An 11,269-nucleotide genomic window follows, 5' to 3' on the forward strand; every position below is an offset into this window, starting at 1 on the left:
CCAGGATAAAATAGGCTATCCTTTCCTGAGGTTGTACCTGGTCTGGGTCTGCCTTAACCCTGTTGACCTTTCAAAAAAAAAATATATATATATATCGGTCAATACCGACCGCTGATCTAGGACATTCTAACCAGATGTATCGGACAAGTGTAGCCCGCCATCATCTAATGGATGCTTGACTTATTCAAATTAGAAATACAACACACGACAAGTGGGCATTATTATTACAGAGAAAATCAGAGAAATCCCTACAAGATCTCTGCACCGTTAGATAGAGCTCAAAGATTGACTATCTAACGGTCTAAAGCAAGGGATGAAATAATTACACTGACCACCTTAGGGTTGATGCTAAGTTCTAACATTTCCCCACCACTATAAATAGAGAAGGCATGATCAATGAAGAAAGTCACAAACCAACCCAAAGTTTCTCATTTCTCTCTCTCTTTCTCTCTGTCACTTCCACTCTTGCCCAACATGGAGACTTGGTTTATAGTCTTGGTCTCTGTGTGTGTCTGTGTTGCACTAAAATCCCTCTTCAATCTCCTCTCAAACACTAATACTTCTAAGAGTAGTAGAAAATTACCACCTAGCCCAAAAACCATACCCATATGGGACCTTATCATGGTTCTTCGCAAGACCTTTGCCGAGATAGAGCAAGATCTAATAAAATATCGCAAACAATTTGGTTCAATCTTTGCTGTCTACATGGGCAGTCGTCCTGCTGTCTTCATCACCACCACCTCTGCTGCTCACAAAGCTCTCATCCAAAATGGTGCAGCATTGGCTGACCGTCCTGTCGGTCCAGAAACCCGAAGCATCATTAGTAGCAACCACCATACTATCAGCTCTGCCCTTTATGGTCCTCTCTGGAGAGTCCTTCGACGTAATCTCTCTTCCGAGATGCTCCAACCAGCTCGCATCAAGTCTTGGGCTAGTGGCCGCAAGTGGTCTTATCAATATTGAAAAACAAGATCGCATCCGAAGCGAAGAAGGGTGAGGTTATAATGGTGCTCGAGCCATTCCAACACTCCATGTTCAACTTATTCTGTTTCATGTGTTTCGGTGCCAAATTGGAAGAGAAAATCGTTCGACAAATCGAAGCTGCTCAACATGCTATCCTATTTAATATGGGTAAATTTAATAGTCTTAATTTCTTTCCTGGGTCGTTTGGTAAGTTCATCTTTCGCAATCGTTGGAGACAATTCCACTCGATGAGACGTGATCAAGAAGATGTAACAATTCCTCTTATTAAAGATCGCGAAAAAAAGAGGAACAACATGAAGAAGGTTGGATCAGCTGTAGAAGATGAAGAGTACTCTCTTGTCCCATATGTGGATTCACTTTTGGATCTTATAATTCCAGATGATGGAGGAAGACACCTTAACGACGGCGAGATGGTGAGTTTGATTTCCGAATTTATTAACGCAGGTACTCATACATCACCCACTTTGTTTCAATGGATTTTGGCTAACGTGATAAAGAACCAAAGCATTCAAGAAAAACTATATGAAGAGATTGAACGAGTGGTGGGAACAGAAGCTGAGATTGTGACAGAAGAAGATCTACAGAAGTTGCCGTATCTCAAGGCAGTGGTGATGGAAGGATTGAGGAGACACCCACCTTTGCACTTTGTGCTGCCTCATGGGGTTGTAGAGGAAATCACAATTGATGGGTATGTGATACCAAAGAATGCTAATGTGAATTTCTTGGTAGCTGAGATGGCGTGGGACCCACAAGTTTGGAAGGATCCATTGGAGTTCAAGCCTGAGAGATTTTTGAGTGAAGAGTGTGATATAATTGGGACTAAAGAGATAAAGATGATGCCTTTTGGTGCAGGGAGGAGGGTGTGCCCTGGTGCAGGTATAGCTATAATGCATATTGAGTATTTCTTGGCTAATGTGGTCAGGGAATTTAAATGGACGGCTGTTGATGAGATTGACTTGACTCCAAGGCAAGAGTTCACCAATGACATGCTGTATCCATTGAAAGCCCACGCGACTCCAAGAAAGGTAAAATAAATTTTTTACAAGTAAATGTCGTAGTTTGTGTGGAATATACTTCAGAAATAAGGAGGTATAGGGCAATAAATGTGGAAGCTTCAGAGGATATGAAGAGTTTACCTCTTTTCTCCTTTGTTTTCTTTTTTTTTGATGTAATAGTAGAAGCTTTGGTACTGAATACATTTATCTTTGAAAAAGCATACCATCTCATTTCATATGCAAATAATCACTTAGAAAATGTATAAGGTGGATAGCTTTGCATTTTAAGTAGAACACCTAGCCATGTCAGAATTCAGAATGTGTCTCGTTTCCATAATAAATGTGTGGTGTCTACATGACACGTTTTTGTTGACGTTTAAATATCTCTAGGGATCTTAATCAAGTTGTGGACCGAGTTGATGTGTTTGAAATCCAATAAAAATGTGCCGCATAGACGCTTGTGGTAGGAATGGAACACCATTCTGGATCATGACTCCTAATTAAAATATAGCTTTACATGATGTCGTAACAACGATCAGTCTTAAAATAATCAAAGATATGAACCAAGAGTGACATAAATAGTTATTTGATCAAATTATTAGGTGAACTTCACAAAGGTATTCCCATATACAATACACCCTAGGTGCATACCATCGGGACTCATAAGAAAATGTCCTTATCCTTGAAAAAAAGGCCTCATAAACCATTTTAAAATATTTTTTGATATCTTAGGGTGAAGTGTAATAAGTTTAATTTAAACATGTAAAGATATTTGTGGAACATTTTTGGAAATTTAATATAGACATGTAAAGATATTTTTTTGGAAATTGGATAATTTGGATATTTTTAATTAAGCTCCCTTCAAAAACAAATTGTCAAATTGTCAAAAAGAAAAAATAAGTTCGACACCACAGGCAAATTTATAAAGGAGTGTTGTACTGTTAATGGAGTCCCCCCACCATAGTTATTTACATATTCTTGTACTGTTAATGGAGTCCCCCCACCATAGTTATTTACATATTCTTGAGGGGCTTTTCCACCTGACTCAATCTTCTTGGGTATCCCTAAGGACTATCTTTCTCATCATAGCCATTCGAATGATGGAGATCCTCAAAATCAATGGTCAAAAACTTGACAAAAGTATACTTAATTGGGAAAACTACGAATCTCAATATCACGAAATTAAAATATAACTTTTGTTTTACCATTTTTATTGATCCAATCAGTCATTTGCAAACGTTTTCTAAGAAAATTTATTTTATCATAATTATATTTTCAAAGAATTGATTTTCCTTGAAAACATTTTATTGACAATCATACAAACTAATGAGGGCTTTTAATGAAAGATGCGGTTGAAAAGAGATGGGGGAAAATAATTTGTTGTAATTCAAATATTAAATAGGAATAAATTTTATTTAATCTTAAATAAACTTAGGCCCGATATAAAGAGAAATGTTTCCAATGAAATATAAATCAATATGTTAAGAAAAATACAGAAGCAATGAAGAATGAGAAGAAAAACAAGATGCAACCATTCATAGAAACACAAATTTTACGTGATTCCCTCAAGATTAAGATATATTCACGGATCACACTAATTCCACTATGAAGAGAAAATTCAAAATTACATATTTTACACCCTTTCACCAAAAAAGAGATATATATACCCTAGAAACACATAACTAAGATTTTACGTAATATTAATAAAATTATAAAAATACTCTTAAATTATTTTTCATTATATACCCTAGAAACACATAACAAAGATTTTACTTAATATTAATAAAATTATAAAAATACTCTTGAATTATTTTTCATTAATCGGTGGGATACGTAGCTTGATTAATGGTACCTCCTTATTAACTAATACCATCAGGCTACACAGACCACAAAACAAGATTTTATGATAAAGGATGTTATCATCGCAAGCGAGGAAACTACAATCTATTTGTCTATCACTAACTCCTCTATATATTTTATATTTTACTATTATCATATAAGACAAAGTAAAGGCATTTTAGATTATTAGAATAGACTGCTTAATGTAATTATTAAGATTATTGACAAATCGACTCACAAACACTGACGCTCTTGAAGTGGTTGTGCGCAAATCATAAATCTTTTTCTATGTGTATCCCCAAAAAAATTATCTATGGTTTTGTGCACTGCCACATCAGTTTTGCACATCAATTTATCGGGATTCTTCAAATAATGATTTCTTGACGCCCACCCTTTAACACACACACCTCATATGCCCCCTAATGTGGCATGTGCTAAAATCATAAATTCTTTTTCTCCGAATACACAATTGCAGATGTTTATGGGATGTACAATTGTGTACCTAAGAAAAAAAAAAACCTATGGTTTTAGACTATGCCACGTCGAGGGCATATGACAGAGGGGGTGTTAGAAATCACGACTCTTCAATTATCAATGACTACAAGATCAAAGAATGGAAGAATATGCTACCACGTGTGGAAAAAAGAGAGGGTAGTGGTTAGCCGAGTATTTTATTTTATTTTTGATAAGTAAAAGATGTATTAAAACGGGAAACTATACAATGGGGCCAGCCTCTAATTTACAATGCGAAATTGCACAAGACCCAATCTATCCCAAAGAGACACTTCTTGGTAGGGAGAGTGAGGGATTGAAAACAGAGCACAAGTTGGAATTGGAAGATGTGATCGCAAAATTAGGTAGAGCATCTGCAGCTGTTTTCTTCTCCCTCCGCACATGTTGGACTCCCAAACTGGCAAAGATAAAAGTCTTCGAATCTTGTATAGCGGAGACTCGACTTTTCAAGGAATATTTCCACGTCAAAGTTTTGATAGAACTCTCTTTGCAACATGACAAGTGTGTTTTTGTATTTATTTCACACTTTTGTATTTTTATTAATTATTAATATTTGAAAAACCTCCTTGGAGACAACACATGTAAGACAAAGGATAGGAATCTACCACAATTTTGAATCAGGGTATCCGCTTCAAAGTTTTTTCCTTGCTGCTGCATAGTCTCTACGCCCGACATTGAACAAGACCAAAAGTCTGTCGTTGTCATTGTCAAATTTTTTTTTCAATGGGCTGAATGTCAAATTAATGAAGGATGAGAGAAATTCGACAGCTCTAAACCATCAAATCTGGAAACATCAAGAAATTCAATAGTCCTAGACAGTCAAAATTCAATTTCTAAAATTCGTGGGCCTTGACCTGTCAATTTTTTCTGTAGAATTTTTGAATTTTCACGTAGTGTTAACAAGGAAAAGTGTAGGAATTGTAGATGCTTTTCATCAAGTTACAAGTGAAAAAACATCTACGGGTCCTACACACTTACACATTAAGAAATTATGATATGAGATACAATCTTGAGGTCACTACAACACAAGTAATGACTTAAATGTTGGACGTTGAAAGGAAACTGCTGAACTGACTACGTCAAACACTGTGTTCAACACTGTGCTGACATGGCATTGTTAAACACAGTGTCCTAATTAAATGTAGGTTTGTGTTTTAGTTCATTTATTTTGATTAAAACACAGCAATGCTAGTGTTTTATTTATTTATTTATTATTATTATTATCATCATCATCATCATCATCGATAATTGGATTTTGAGGGTCCCCTCCCTTTTATTAATCATGATATCAAAGATAATTACAAGTTAAATCATCAAGCATAATTACTCTCAACTCTTGAGAGAGAGCAAACTCATCCTCAGTTACAAAGAAGTCTCTAACGTAGAAATTTATTGTGAGACCTATATAGAGAGAGAGAGATGTAGGAAGTACAAGGAGTTATGGAGGTTATAAACAGAGAACATAATTTTCTTCTCTTTCTTCTTTATGAACATAATTTTCATATTAAATCTTCCTTCAACGTCTAGGGTCCTTTTTTTAATCTATTTGAACCTATCTTCAACTCATATTGTCAAGGTTTCGTGATCTAATAGGGCTCATGCCAAAATCAGTGATATGGGTGATGAAGTTGATTTAAATTTTCTAACAAGTTTAGGATGGATAACACTCTTGGATCATAGCACAACTCATTGCATGCCTTCAGCTTTCTATCAATAATTTGTTTTGAGGGTAAATTTAGATGGAACATTGCAGTAGAAAACATAAGGGCAATTTTGTTTTTTTACCCGAATGGTTGAAGTCAATGGTTCCTAGAGATAAATAAAGGGTTTAATTAGGTTAGTTATTGAATATGAGGGCATTTATGTGATTTGCTGCTAGACTACCTAAGAAAACTGTGGTCGAGTGGTATTTCCTTAATTAGTTTGAAAACATAAGGGGGAATCTCAAATAATCACTGAAATACGGAGGGTTGTAAGTCACTCTAAAAATATAGACAAGTTTGAAATTTGAAATTGGAACTCAGAAGTTAGAAGTTGGAAGGAAAAGCCAGGTCAAGCCTTTACCTAATGCTTATTATACAAAGAATTATAATCAGTCACCAAGCTTGACTAGCCGAAGAGTGACATTAATACCAAAAAAAAAATGCTGGATGACATTTGATCCTTGAACTTACGGTTTTCTAGAGGGAAAGTGCATCAAAATGATCACCTACAAGGAAAGAATAATGCTGAAATGACCTCAGGCTTTTGGACCTGGTATCCCACTTCTTGGCGGGAAATTGTATGGGAACTTTGAATGCTAAATTATCTTACTAAGTTAGTAAGGAAAGTTTTTTGAAGACATCACTTTAAGGCATCCAAAAATATGATATGATACCAGACGATTACAAAAGATAAAAGAAAGTTAATTTTCACCATTGAACTTAATTTGCGGTTGTGTGACTTTATTTTTAATAATGATATTTTATTTTTGGTGGTGGAATTGAAACTTATTTTTTCAATAAATATTATAATTTTATTAAATAAATTATACATTGATTGAGTTTGATTTTAAGTTTTTGACACGATTATTAAATGGATTGAGTTTGGGTTTAGTAAATTTTCATAATATCTTCATCTCAACACGACACGAACACAACCCGACTCGATCCATTGCCTCCCCTAGAAAATAGTATTAATCGAGTCATATTTTTAAAGATTATGGATTCAGAACGGTGTCCCGTACCTAACCAAAGTCAAGTGGTACTCCATTTTATGCCACGTAGCATTTTTTGGACCCATTGACCATATGGATATGCGGTCCATCCCTTGGTGAACCTACCTACCAAAAATCATAGAGTTTGATAACTTGTATCCACTAAATCTAATTAAGCTCTTGAAAAATAATTTAAATCCAACTATTAAAAATCATTCTTAAGATAATGTTGTTATCAAATGGATATACATCACCAACCAAACTGATCTTTGGTGTGTAGATTCATCAAGGGATGGAACACATATCCATTTGGTCAGTGAGTCTCAAAAACATGCCATGTGGCATAAAATGAAGTACTACTTGACCTTGATTAGGAACGAAACAACGTTCTGGATCCCCACTCATTTTTAAAAGGGTGTCTAATTACATAGCCAGATATGATTTTAAATATTTTCATCCATGCAAAAGTTTTTTAAGTGAATTTACCATTTTGGTATTTTACAAATTACATAACCGATGTTATAAAGTCAAAGTGGAATTCACTGAAAGAGCTTGACACAACTGGACAATAAAAATTAGAGTCGTGCTGGATTGATACTGTTTCACATATTGGTATGCAGCATAACCATGTTAGCAATGTTTGAAACGATGTTAATTCAGTATTGAAATTTACACTCTCACTTGTATCTTGATGAAAAGAATTTATGGTTTTGTACAGATATTCATGTTAACAATGTTTGAAACGATGTTAATTCAGCATTTTCCTAAAATTTATTTGGATACGTAAATATTTCAAAATCATATCTAATTAGTTACACAACTTTACCAAAAGTTTTATCTGTTTCTATATTTTTCCTTTTTTAAATATTTATCAATGGTTTGGGATTTGTAGACTCGTGAAAATTGTATATATATATATATGGGGAGTGTTCAATGGACATAAGTAAAAAACATCGGTAAAATAAAACATTTTTCAAAATATGGGTTAGAAGTTTGGGATTGAACTGATTTTTTTGTGAGGATGATATTTGTAATGAGAAGATCATCCTCACAAAAAGTTGGCCCAATCTGAACCTTCTAGCCCTATCAAAAGTGATTTAGAATGTGGATCATTGATTTTTATCAATAATTTTTAAATCACTTTTGATGAATTTAGAATTTTCAGATTGGGTTGATTTTTTATGAGGATGGTCTTTCTCATCATAGAGATCATCCTCACAAAAAATCAGTTCAATCCCAAACTTCTAAGCCATATTTTGAAAATGTTTGTTTTTATAGATATATATACCCCACTACCCCCTACCCCCCACCACACCATCATCTAAACACAAAGATCCAATGGCCAGGATAAAATAAATGTTCTCAGGATAAATAAATTTGAACAATTGGATTTCTTGTGTATTTGCAATTGGGATTTTGTATTTACAAATGGAGAATTCCATAAGTGTTTTTCTATAATTCATTCAATTTGCACACATAACCAAGAGGACAATTTCTACAACAATACACAAAAATAAATCATCCAAGCTAATTCAAGATCATGAATACATGATCGATTTTAGGATTGATTAGCACTAGCAAACATATAACCATTAATTAATAGGGTACATTCATACGATCCCTTTGGTGAAATATAACATTTATCTCTAAACTCACCTTCTCTTCCTTGATCTACCTTTAATGAATCGAATACCTTTCTTGATGGAATTTAGATTCTCAATGTTGATTTTAAGAGAATAAGCTTTTCTGGAGTTCTTGAGAATACTCTTGATTTTTTTTTATTGAAAATATGTACATAATAGGAGAGCCTATTCATATATTTTATAAATAGAAGTAGAGGGCTTAGATCCTCTTAAGATTAGAAACCAACTCATCAAAGAATTCTAACCATTTTCAAAATAGAGGTTTCCCAAATCAATTGAACTCTCAATAGAACCTTTCGGTTATTGGCATTTTGAAGAACGTTAGTAATAGGCTTAATGCGCCACCTAACGGACCATATAAGACGGAGCTAGTAAGGAGTTGGTGGGGACAATTGCCCCCATAGAACTTTGAGAAATCCCTATATTTTCAATTAACTACATGCCTCATTTGTCCCCCGTTGCCCCCACACCCTCACCTCCTTCCAATTTTTACCCCCACAGAAGTTTGAGAAACTCTTATATTTTCAACTAATTACATGCCCCATTTGTTCACATTCCCTCACCTCTCTCCCCATGTCCCCCCCACACCCTCACCTCCCTCCAATTTTTGACCCTACGAAACTTTGAGATATCCCTAAATTTTCAAGTAAGTACATGCCCATTTGTCCCCACTTCCTCACCTCTTTAATTTTTTGTTGATGACATTATCTCTTGATTGGGACTTCTCAAATATTTATTGAAAATGACCTAAATATCATTTTCTTTAATTACTAATTAAAAACCTCTTAGTTTCTCCCTGAAACCTTTCATCTTCACTATACAACTAATCATAGTTTGCCCCCACTACAAGAAAATCCTAGCTCCACCGCAGGGACCATAGGTAAAAAAAAAAAAAATCATGTTTCTTTAAATCCTTTTCATGAATTTATGGATCCTATATACCCTTCTTCAAAAGGGACATACATCCATTATAGTACTTATCTAACTTTATCAAAATGGGTACCCATTTTACACGCACATTACAATTTCATTTTTTGTATCCTTGTGAACGTCTAATAGAAGACAAGATTTTTTACAAAGTTATTAAAAAGCTGGAACCATATTTAGTGTTGACAATTTACTCCAAGTTGAAAATAAAAGTATAAAGATTATTTCAGCTGAATTGGTTCAATGTTCAAATAATACCCGATCATTTTGGTTAGACACTCAATTTGTAACACTAATGATTATTTGACTCAAAAATTTTCACTCAGTCTGTACTCGACTAAAGTGACAAGGGCATAGAATCATCGATTCTTTTCCTTGTATATCTTGAAGAAAAGGATCTATGGTCATTTACCCTTATCACGTAAATCTCGTACAAATCAAGTGAAAATTTTTGAGTGAGAAAATCACTAAATTTGTAAATATATTCGAAGAAGTCTCTAAACACGAAGAAAATCAATGACTCAGGATACAGTACGGTATTTCGCTTCTATAAAATAGGATAAGTGTCTACGTGGCATGTTTTAGTTGATCTTTAAAGCACCTTGGGTTACTAATCAAGCCAACACTGCTCATTGTCTTTATTTCTTATCAAATTGTGCCAGGTAGACATTTATCATATCTACAGAAGCGAGATAAATTTATAAGGTTTGGAAACTCGATGTTGTGCCATGTGGCATCATGGGATTTTCTTTTTTAATAAAACTTTGACTGACACCTTTGTCCAAATATGGAATCAAACTTGTTAACCGTTTTAGTCCACTTTTGCTTCTGAAAAATATCGAGTATGGGAGTCCGACTTTGAAGAAGAGTTGAAAAAGAGTTAAAGATCGTATGCACCCTCCTCCCATACCTCAACACATGACACGTGTGCGAATTTGGGAGGAGGATTACAAGAAGGCGGGGTTTTTGAATTTATTTGACATCCTTATATTTCTGTGAAAATTTGCAACAGCTCCTTGGAAATGCCAAGCGTAATCCAATGGGAGAGGGTTTCTTCAAAATTTTGAGGATACACGGTCAAAGTTTTTTCCGGTCAGAGGGTGTACCAATTTGACCCAAATTACTGGATGTTTTACGAAATTGGTAATGTTTATATTTTGCAAAAATTACTGAGGCATCTATATATGTTTTTGACTAATCTATTGTTATTTCTTTTTATCAAAACGATTGTACAATTGTCTTTTCTATTTCTTCAAATTGTTCATTCCAGGATCATACATTATCATTTTTGTAAAAAGAAATCGAATATATGTTCATTTTTTTAAATATTGAAAAAATATATCACTAATGTTGGAGTGACACAAATGGAGACACAAGGGTGACAAAAATGACGTGGTGGAGCGCACATAACCGTAGATGTATTTTACTCATATCGAAAAGCATCTATAGTTATGTACGCGCCACCACATCATTTGTGTCACTCTTGTGTCTCAGGTTGTGTCACTCTAGCACAGCTCAATATATATATATATATATATATAGGGTCAGGTTCAAGGGCCGTCTGAGAAACCGTCTAAGAAAACTTTCGACGGTAAATAAAATTTTAAAATATGGGTTAGAAATTTTGGATTGAGCTGATTTTTTGTGAGGATGATCTCTATGATGGGAAGATC

At 34.4% G+C, this 11,269-nt stretch overlaps 1 pseudogene; it reads left to right on the plus strand.

Moving 5' to 3' along the window:
- Positions 1-1,004: 1,004 nt before the first annotated feature.
- LOC147389331 (cytochrome P450 89A2 pseudogene) lies at positions 1,005-2,018 on the plus strand (annotated as a pseudogene).
- Positions 2,019-11,269: the final 9,251 nt, after the last annotated feature.

Source organism: Akebia trifoliata, chromosome 12 (assembly GCF_017979445.1).
Source record: "Akebia trifoliata isolate Shusen 1 chromosome 12, ASM1797944v1, whole genome shotgun sequence".
Classification (NCBI taxonomy): Eukaryota; Viridiplantae; Streptophyta; class Magnoliopsida; order Ranunculales; family Lardizabalaceae; genus Akebia; species Akebia trifoliata.